The following is a 258-nucleotide window of genomic DNA, read 5'->3' as shown; positions in this document are numbered from 1 at the left end:
TAACACACCCCATCGACACACACACATCACGGCGCCCACCGCTAACACACAACTCAACCCCCGCGGACCTTAGTTTCTTGCTCTCCTTCTATCGGTTTCGTTTCAGCTCTGAAAATCCACTTCGGTTCTGAAATGCTCGAGCGTGAAATTGGAAACATCCCGAGACCAAGTTGCATCGGGGAGATTCTGTTCTTAAGAGGTTTTGGTATGTTTGTTACCCCCGGCGTCTTGCGATGCTCGTGCCCCACTTTTCGGGAG

The 258-nt window shown here is 51.6% G+C and overlaps 1 protein-coding gene across 1 annotated transcript in view; it reads right to left on the bottom strand.

The window, feature by feature from the left end:
- Nucleotides 1-258, bottom strand: part of LOC119588702 — a 103,718-nt gene that overhangs the window by 36,696 nt on the left and 66,764 nt on the right.

This window comes from Penaeus monodon, chromosome 24, assembly GCF_015228065.2.
Source record: "Penaeus monodon isolate SGIC_2016 chromosome 24, NSTDA_Pmon_1, whole genome shotgun sequence".
NCBI lineage: Eukaryota > Metazoa > Arthropoda > Malacostraca > Decapoda > Penaeidae > Penaeus > Penaeus monodon.
This window is presented reverse-complemented; position numbering and strand designations above follow the sequence as displayed.